Source organism: Argentina anserina, chromosome 7, assembly GCF_933775445.1.
Source record: "Argentina anserina chromosome 7, drPotAnse1.1, whole genome shotgun sequence".
NCBI lineage: Eukaryota > Viridiplantae > Streptophyta > Magnoliopsida > Rosales > Rosaceae > Argentina > Argentina anserina.
The window spans coordinates 20160607-20170355 of record NC_065878.1 but is presented as its reverse complement, the minus strand read 5'-3'; the positions used below and the strand labels follow the sequence as shown (position 1 = coordinate 20170355).

The window sequence follows — 9749 nt, the reverse complement described above, 5'->3', positions numbered from 1 at the left end:
ACACAGACGCCAGTCCTCCCTGTGATTCCCGCTCCCCGTGATCAAGTCCTCCCCGCTCCGACGACGATCAAGGAGGCGCAGCTACCAAACCACGTCGCTCTCCGCTCCGACGACGATCAAGGAGGCGGAGTCGAAGTACGGAGGTGCGTAGCGACCAAGCCCACTTCCACAGGCAACTCCCATTATGTTGGTTCATCACCGGCGCCGACGACGAACTCGTTTCTTCAGGATCCCCGATAGCCGCACCTCCGGAGGCGCAGGAAGCCGGAAAAATCGACGACGACCCGGCCCGAATTCGCGAGATCCGAATTCGCGCAATAATTCGGCGAATTCCCGACCCGATTTCAACCATACCAGCCAACCCGGCCCGGCCCGCTTCTAACCCGGCCCGACCCGGTTGCTTCCGACCCGACCCGGTCTGCTTCCAACCCGGTCCGCTTCCAACCCGACCCGGTTCGATCCGATTTTTTTGAAAAAAATCTTGGTTGTCAGTGTAGGTTCACCGACAGTGCAAGTGCACCCAAGACAGATTCAAAATCTTTTTTTGTTTCCGCTGCATCAAACCGGAAATTGGTATGGCTTTACACATTTCTAACTTTATTGGTTCTAATACATGGATTATTGATTTTGATGCGTCTGATCATATGACTTATGATAAATCTTTTTTTTCCGTATTGTCTCCTCCACCAGTACCCTATGTTACTAATGCTAATGGTGAGGCATTCCCTGTATTAGGGAAAGGGTCAGTTCGTATTACTCCCACAATAGAGCTTCATAATGTACTATATGTACCTGATTTATCTCATCATTTGATATCTGTTCCCCAATTGAACACTGATGCTAAGTGCTCTGTGACATTTTTTCCTATGTATGCGATATTTCAAGATCTTCTAACCGGGGAGCTAATTGGTCGGGGGTATTTGAGGGGTCGGTTGTTTCATCTGGATCAGACATATGCGGGGGAGAAACCAGGGACACAATCTCGGACCACTTTAATCTCCACTTCTGACAAGCTAAGTGAAATTTGGTTATGGCATCGTCGCTAAGGGCATCTATCTTTTAGTGTTATGAAAAAATCTATGCCTACTTTGTTTATTCATGTGGATGAGTCTTCTTTACGTTGTGAGACATGTGTTTTAGACAAGAGTCATCGGTCTACTTATTCCCCTAGTACTTCTAATAAAAGTACTATTCCTTTTGAATTAATTCATTCTGATGTTTGGGGACCATCCAAAGAGTCTACTGTGTCAGGGATGCGGTATTATGTGTCTTTTATTGATGATTGTACCCGTCTTTCGTGGGTTGTTCTCCTCAAAACTAAAGATGAGGTTTTTCCAGCTTTTCAAGCCTTCTATACCACTGTCCAAACCCAATATAATGCCACAATTAGAGTTCTTCGGTCTGATAATAGGGGGGAATATGTGAATCATGTCTTTCATGAGTTCTTTAACACACACGGAATTATTCATCAAACAACGTGTCCTTACACACCTGAGCAAAATGGGGTTTCTGAAAGAAAAAATCGTCATTTACTTGAAATGGCTCGGTGTATTCTTTTTAGTGCCCACATGTCTAAATACCTTTGGGGTGATGCTGTCATTACTTCCACCCACCTCATTAATCGTCTTCCATCTCGTGTCCTTCAAGGAAAAGTTCCCTATGAGGTGCTTGCATCTCATGTCTCATTACCCTCTTTTCATAATCTTCCTGCTCGTGTTTTCGGTTGTGTTGCTTTTGTTCATCTTCCACAACATCAGCGTTCTAAGTTGGATGCCCGGGCAGTTAAATGTGTGTTTGTTGGGTACGGAGGACATCAGAAAGGGTACCGGTGCTATCATCCTCCTACTCGGAAGTACTATGTCACTATGGATGTTACATTTTTTGAGGACATGAGTTATTTTTCCTCTTCTGATACTGCTCTTCAGGGGAAGAATTCCTATTTTGAAGAGTTGTATCATGGAGAGGGGAGACAAATGAGCCAGTTGATATGGTAACAGGTTCCGTTGAGATTACCAAGGTGTCAGCCACACAGGCACCACCGGAGGTCGTCACTCAAGAGATTCAGGCACAAGAAGCTAACAACACAACTGCCCCTCATGTATCCCGTACTACTGTTTATACCCCTGACCAAAGCTCTCCTGGTACAGAAGATCACTCATTTGAGGTTAGTCATTCTATTCAGGCTAATAGTAGACAATATGTTTTGCCAAATAGGTCTACTCGAGGTCAACCCACAAAAAAAATATGAACCTACCCTTCAGACTAAAGCCAAGTATCCGGTGGCCAATTTTATATCTACCAAAAGATTATCTAAGTCATATGAGTCATTTGTGAATCAAATATTTACTGTATCAGTACCTAACAGAGTGCATGATGCATTGGGAGATCCAAAATGGAGGAAAGAAATGGATGAAGAGATGGAAGCATTACAAAAGAACAATACTTGGGAGCTTGTACCTCCACCATATGGCAAGAAGACTGTAGGATGTCGATGGGTGTTTACAGTGAAGCACAATCCAGATGGGTCAGTAAGCTGGTATAAAGCACGCCTAGTAGCAAAGGGGTTCACCCAGACATATGGCATAGACTATGATGAGAAATTTGCACATGTTGCAAAGATAAACACTATCCGGGTATTGCTCTCTATCGCTGCTAACTTGAACTGGCCACTTAGGCAGTTTGATGTTAAAAATGCATTCCTTCATAGAGAACTAACAGAGGAAGTATACATGGATCTTCCGCCTGGATATGTGGCCACTTCTCCAAGTAACTCTGTATGCAGATTAAGAAAGTCTTTGTATGGTCTTAAACAGTCACCTCGTGCTTGGTTTGGAAGATTCTCACAATTTATGAGGAAAATTGGCTACACGCAGAGTAATTCAGACCACACATTATTTCTCAAACACCAACAAGGGAAGGTAACAACCCTAATCATATATGTTGACGATATGGTAGTTACTGGTAATGATACTATTGAGGTGGACAGATTACAAAAGCAGCTAGCCACATAGTTTGAAATGAAGGACCTAGGTACACTCAAGTACTTCCTGGGTATTGAGGTAGCCCGGGGAAGTGATGGTATCTATTTGTGTCAGAGAAAATACATCCTTGATCTACTAACAGAGACAGGTATGTTAGATTGCACTCCAATTGATACTCCTATTGAGCAGAACCATCGGTTAGCAGAGTACCCAGATCAAGTGCCCACTGATAAAACTCGTTATCAGAGGTTAGTTGGACGTCTGATTTATTTGTCACATACCAGGCCAGATGTTGCGTATGCAGTAAGTGTAGTGAGTCAGTTCATGCATAATCCGAGTGTGGATCATATGGATGCTGTTGTGAGGATTTTGAGGTGCTTGAAGTCAGCTCCAGGGAGAGGAGTAATGTTTTCTAATCACAACAATATCCTTGAGATTTGTGGCTTCACAGATGCAGACTGGGCTGGAAATATTACCGATCGGAGGTCCACATCAGGGTACTTTACATTTGTTGGAGGCAATCTTGTTACGTGGAGGAGTAAGAAACAAAATGTGGTAGCTCGATCTAGTGCTGAAACAGAATACAGAGGTATGACTCAGGGAGTGTGTGAATTTTTATGGCTTAGAAATTTGCTACAAGATTTGGGTATTAAGCCTAAAAGTGTTATGCAGCTGTACTGTGACAACAATGCAGCTATTGATATTTCACATAATCCTGTGCAACATGATCGTACAAAACATGTGGAAGTTGATCGTCACTTTATAAAAGAGAAGCTAGACGCGAAGATCATTAGTTTTCCTTTTGTTCCTACAAAAGAGCAACTTGCCGATATGCTCACAAAATGAGTGTCTAAACAGGCTTTTTATGACGCACTTAGCAAGTTGGGCATGGTTGATGAATATGCGCCAACTTGAGGGTGAGTGTTAGTGCGATTCACTTTAGCTTTAGCATGATTAATTCCAGAAATCACGGGAGTGATTCACGGAGGAAATCAAGGAAGCATTTGTCACCAAAAATAGTTTAGTTAGCTTATATAGGCCAATTTGATGTTGTATACATTCATTAAGTGATCAAGTAATATAATCAAATTCTTCAACTATAGTCTGCGCAACTCCAATTCCAACGAGGTCGAAAAGAAGGTGGTCATGTCCTCAGATCCTCAATGGCATGCGCGCATGGTGGTGGATATGGAAAAACTATACTACTACGAACACATTGAAAATGTTGAGATGCAAGAGTGCACCTTAGTACAACATGTACTCTTTGAAGACCAAGAAATTAATCAAGACGTTATCTTTTACAAGAGCAAGATCTTTGTTGTTGGAAACTATGGTACAACTGTATCCATTGATTCCTCCTTAACGGTGACACATATCGCCTCTTCATTAACTTGTCATCGTTGCAGTATTAACAAACTAGTGGAGTCACTAGGGGATCTACTTTTAGTGAAGACATGCGTGAGCCATGGATGCAAGGTTTACAAGCTGCAGGAACTTGAGAAGCAATGGGTTGAAATGAAAAGCTTGAAGAAAGATCGAAGTTTATTTGTGGATGACTGTATTAGCTTCTCTGCATCTACTCAAGAGATTCCCGGATGCTTAGGGAATCACATTTTTTTCTCATCAGATCCATACTTATTCCCCGATTGTTTTGGTGAAAACGAGATCAAGTTGTATGTGAGGATTTTCATGCACTCAAAGGCGGCAGTGGTGGAGTTGACAATCAACAAGTACAGTGGCGTAGGATATCTAAGGGAGCATCTTGACGGGGCAGACTTCCCTCTCCCTCCACATTACCTCTTCATGCATCGAGTGTCTGTCATGTTCGAGAAAGAATCGTTACATTTTCATCGGGTTCGCTGTGGTGATACTATAGATGTAGTTCCAGTACCGCAAGTACTACATGAACAAGAAGAAGATGCAAAAGTGTTGGTGAAGTTCTGTGGGAGACAAAATTGCTGGGAGGGGAATTTTAATCTCAAGTACCAAATATGTAATATTTACCAAGACAGTCCCCAATTTGTTTCAATTTGGGGTGTCCACGAGGTGTATCACGAACTGATGACATCCAGGGGTCCAACGTTCACTCGCTTGGAGCAGAACAGGAAGTGTTATACGTATACTAACGTACGCAGCGGTGATATACTACAGATTATTAACTATAACCCACATAAATTCGATCTTAAGGTGAATATGATTGTTGATGATGAAGGAACTGTGGTGGAACTGGAAGATATGTATCTTTCTGATTATGTGTACGAGCTTAGGAATGAGCTCAAGAAGAAGAAGTTGAATCTGCCACGACAATATTATTTCGTTCTGCTTGTGCAAAATGCCCAATATCTTATGGACGAACAAGTGTCTTTTGATAAATACTTGATCCATCTTAAGGATGTGAAGTATGGTGAACATGGAATGATCGAAAATGGCAGTCAGACTATTATTGCTCATGTGAAGGTGTGCCCATACGTGATCATCAACAAGAACAAGAGAAGAAGGTTGAGTTACAATTTATAGTACGAGTGTTTGTAAGATTCATGTGAGATTTGTATTGACGTACATAAATTATAATTGTTTTGTTCGAATAAAGCATTGATGTTTATTTGCTCCTCTTTGGAAATATTGTTATCAAAGCATCATGTTGTGATTTGTTGATCACCCCATTAGTTGGACTCCCAAAATGAACTCTGACTCCGATCACAGCCGATCCGGGGGACTCCATTTGTCTGATCCTACGTAGAATTCTCCTGAAGAACCTCCGCCAGTCCCTGATGTCATCGGCCTCCAAACAAAGCTTAATAAGCCTCTGAAGCACAATTGTGGCCACCCACTGAGGCGGTACCGGGGATTCTCAGGTAACTAATGTGCTGCTGCCGAAAGGTATAGGTGCCAATGCTTGGGTCACTGCAAGGACGCTCAGTTGTGCTCAGTCCTGTATTTGCAGAACAGTTGTCACTAACTTAGCTGATGTGCTTGTGTAATTGGGTCTGAGTGGGTTCCGTGTCATCGAGATCTGACATGTGAATGGTGAAATGCCAGAGATTTAGAGACCGTAGACACCATCGCTGCTGTGAGGTTTGTATGTTTCTTTTAGCCTTTATTCAGTATTTTGCGAGTCTGCATATTAACTTGTACTGATGCCCATCTCCCTGCCACACGTATGTGCTCCTATCAAGTGTTTCTTCAAATCAGGTTGATACTTGTGAAGCTCTATTACAATTTATACTTCAGGATTTTTAAAGTGTTTCTGCAGTGGTGCTTGTGCTCCTCGCCACTGGTGTTTACCATTGCATGTTTATATGATGCGACACAGTTTGAGGTGCGATTTTGTCAGTCTGTAGTTTTGTTCATCTATACACTAGAATTATAATGATTGCCTTGTCGAGCTATATACCCTTATGAATCGTGGCCCTGGTTCTGACTGCTGCAAAAGCATTGATACTCTTTCTTCCATTCTTCCTCATGGAAGAGTTTCTTATATTTTTTCTTATAACAAGACATGGTGGATAATTGCTCTTGTGTTGCACTGACAAAAAATAAAGCTGTTTTCCATTTGAGTTCCTTTACGTAATTGATCCAAAGTCTAAACATTTGGTAGTTTATTAATGGGTTCGATTCAGGTTCCTTGTGGTACTGAGATGGATCAGAAGGCGTCCTTGTCCCTTGATGACTTGATGTCGTACACCATGCCATCTAACACCTCTTTTATGCAGGCATGGGCCAAACAACTAGGTACATTTAGTTGCTTTGGCTTAATCCTCCTATTATTGTTCTGTTCTTTGCTTCAGAGCTTTAATTGCTTTGGCTTAATCCAACTCCACGGCGTGATCACAAGCATCTCGTCTTAACTGTTGCTATGAATTTTCAATTGTAGTGACCTTGTATTGTAGCTGAACTGCCGGTTATGGTTGCAGTTACTTAGTATAATTTGGATATGTCTTTTCAGATGAATATCAGCTATATATAAGAAAAATGATCACACAAATTATGTTATGATACTTACGTTTTGTTTCCTTCTCCAGCCGCATAAATACCATACAAGTGCTATACACCTGTGTAAATTATATTGTGAAGAAGAATACCCATGTGGTCATAAGTACAAGCTAAGGTTTGCAGAATCTTAGTTCATTGTGTTTGAAACATTCTTTTTATATATACTGTTACATTTTCCCCTTGTTCTATTCCCATACATCCTTTTTACTTGGTTGATAAGGGGCCCTTAGGGGTTATGTTGTAGAGTAATAATTTGAAATCGGATACACAACTAATTGCATAATATTGGAGGTGGTAAATCTAGAATGTAGGTGATCAACTCGTTTGACATTTTGGCTTAGTCACTGATGTAGGGACAATCTGCTCTAATTAGTTAGTTGAAAGAAGCATAAGCTCTCAAAGTTAATTAACTCAGGCCTGCCAGCAAAAGACTACAAAGGCCTGTATATATAGTTATATACAATAGGGATCAAGTGATCCATAAGTTTATAACTAATTTAGGATTTTGATTCTGTATCTGCATTGCCTTTTCACGTCTCTCCCTAGACGCCTATTCTGGCTGCAACCAAATCGGGACGGACCTGGAAGATCAGAAATTTAATGCCTTGGTGACAGACAAGGGTTTGTATTGCTACATAGTCAGGCCAGTTAGACTCAAGAGTGCTGGCGCGCACTCATTGACACCTGTTGTGTTTTGGCTTGTTGATGCAAGCTGGAAAAGAAAGAATTTAGTGAAAGAATTTAGCACGCATCTATGCTATAAGTTGTAGGAAAGTAACTGTATTAATAATACACGTGGTGAACTTTCGCATAATGGTTATTGATTTTGCATTCATCTATTTAATGGAACTCAGATTACTTGGGAAAATATGCTGGTAGTCATTTCTGTTCGGCTAGCATCAGGCGGTTGTTCGGAGCAACCAAGTCTCAGCCGTTAATGAGATCAAATAGGTCTTGTCCAAAAGGTACAAGTCATTTGATTCGTAGACTATTATAAGTGTGCTCATTTGCAAGAGAATTAATCCCTTGTCCTAATTCACAATATGTGCCAGAGCCTTACATCATGTCTTTTGTCAGATTGAAAAACACGGGCTTCTGGAAATGAGGCGTGATGCTGTTTATATTCACAAGAAAGTTGTAAGGTGCAAGTGCTCCATTGCTTTATCATAGAAAGACAAACTTTACAAAGAAACCTTGGAGTGTGAGGCGGCTGTCTGGTGACCGCAAACTTGTGGAGGAATTGCTTGTAGCCTCATTGAACAGGTACAGTTTTTAATCAGAAAAAGCCTCATGCTATCAACCTAACATAATGATCTATGAGAGAAGCGAGTGTTCATACATTTGCGAACTTCTTACGTTCAAAATGCAGGAAAAGAAAGAATGCTTTGTGCCATGCCTCTGCATGTAACAGTTTATTTAGGCAGCATACTGCTTTTAAACTTCTATGAACAACTTGATAGACTTTGCCTTTCTATATCTGCTGCAGATATTTCTTGTTCCGAACTGTTCCTTGCTACAAGGGGCAAATCAGATGTCTATATTGTTTGTGACATTATTGGGAACAGCTTTCTACTGTTTAACCTTCATTGAAATTATGCAATGATTTCCAATGATTCTGTTTTGCAATATATCCTTGGATATTCTGGTAAAGTGGATAAATCGGTGAAGGACAGAACTGAAGCTCAGAAGGAGTCAAGCCTAAGGAGAAGGAAGAGAAAGACGTTATAGCACATCTTAAATCTGAAGCGCCTTTTCCAATTCATTTAAAGAAGTGGCTCTTAAACTCCCCTTTTCACTCTTTCTTCTTCTCTGATTTACACTGATAACTTTATACTCAATTTTTTCACTCCAAAAAAATAAGATGGGCCCTAGCCCACTACTAGATCCGTGCCCTGGACGTACCTACAGATAGTGGTAAGCAACATGTAATTAGAGGTTCGTGCAATGGGTTTCTGTGTCTACAAGTCTCAAGAGAGAAGGGGTTGTTTGTCTTATGGAACCCTTGTACTGGAGATACCAGGATGTTACCGGAGCTCACATTGTTTTCAGATTATGAGTTTTCTGGACTCTGTTATGATCTGACCACCGAAGATTACAAGGTCATAGTGAGCAGTGAATCTACATCGGCAACAGGTCCCCCTACGACAAAAATCGCCATTTTTACACTGAAAAATGGCTCATGGAGAAGCAGGAGGACTGGAGCATGTAAACTTGGAACGGCAGGGTGCTCATTAAACGGCTCTCTACATTTGGTTGGAGTTTAAACTAGATGACATATGAGGAATATAATGAAGATCAGGATCCTCACCACTGCCAACATAGTTTGAAAACAATCTCTTTTGATTTAAAGGAGGAGAAATTACAAGAGGTTGTGTCACCCTCTAGTTGTCCACAAAAATGGTGCGAATTTTCTATGCAAGGACATGTCAATACAACAAGGAGACCGCACTTATTATTTGGACTAAGGGAGGCAGATTCTTGGAGTAAACTAGTCGAGATTCGTAGTGAGGAACTGCTGCTTCACGATGTTTATTCTGTGAGTTCAAAATCCATTTCTGAAGACGGTGCACTTTCTATTTGCTCGGGGAAACAGGTGCTATTATATAGTTCTGAGACAGACAATTACTAGTAGAACCTTTCTGCCATGCAATGTGGAATCAATTACGTGTTTAGACTTTAGTTTCACCCTAGTGCTTTTATTGATCATAATACCAGTTTGTTGGTGACGGAAAATTGAAGCGTATATGTCGGACAATTTCGACTCAACCCAAAAAC

The 9749-nt window shown here is 41.2% G+C and overlaps 1 long non-coding RNA gene across 1 annotated transcript; it reads left to right on the top strand.

The window, feature by feature from the left end:
* The first annotated feature begins 6588 nt into the window (after positions 1–6588).
* LOC126803281 (uncharacterized) lies at positions 6589–8495 on the top strand. Its single transcript, XR_007673096.1, has 3 exons — positions 6589–6713; positions 7829–7939; positions 8052–8495. It is a non-coding gene; the product is annotated as an uncharacterized LOC126803281 (long non-coding RNA).
* Positions 8496–9749: the final 1254 nt, after the last annotated feature.